Here is a 436-nt window from a genome sequence, read left to right on the forward strand (position 1 = left end):
ACGGCTCACGGGCCCAGCCGCTCCGCAGCACGTGGGATCTTCCCGGACCGGGGCACGAACCCGTGTCCCCTGCATCGGCAGGTGGACTCAACCACTGCGCCACCAGGGAAGCCCACTATCTATCTATTTTAAGTTTGGTAGTGTATATATGTCCATGCCACTCTCTCACTTTGTCCCAGCTTACCCTTCCCCCTCCCCGTATCCTCAAGTCCACTCTCTAGTAGGTCTGCGTCTTTATTCCCATCTTGCCCCTAGGTTCTTCATTACCTTTTTTTAAAATTTAGATTCCATATATATGTGTTAGCATATGGTATTTGTTTTTGTCTTTCTGACTTACTTACTTCACTCTATGACAGTCTCTGTATTACCTCATTGTAGATTCAATTTGCATTTCTCTGATGATTAATGATGTTGAGCATTCTTTAATGTGTTTGTT

The sequence above is a fragment of the Physeter macrocephalus genome, chromosome 4, assembly GCF_002837175.3.
Source record: "Physeter macrocephalus isolate SW-GA chromosome 4, ASM283717v5, whole genome shotgun sequence".
NCBI lineage: Eukaryota > Metazoa > Chordata > Mammalia > Artiodactyla > Physeteridae > Physeter > Physeter macrocephalus.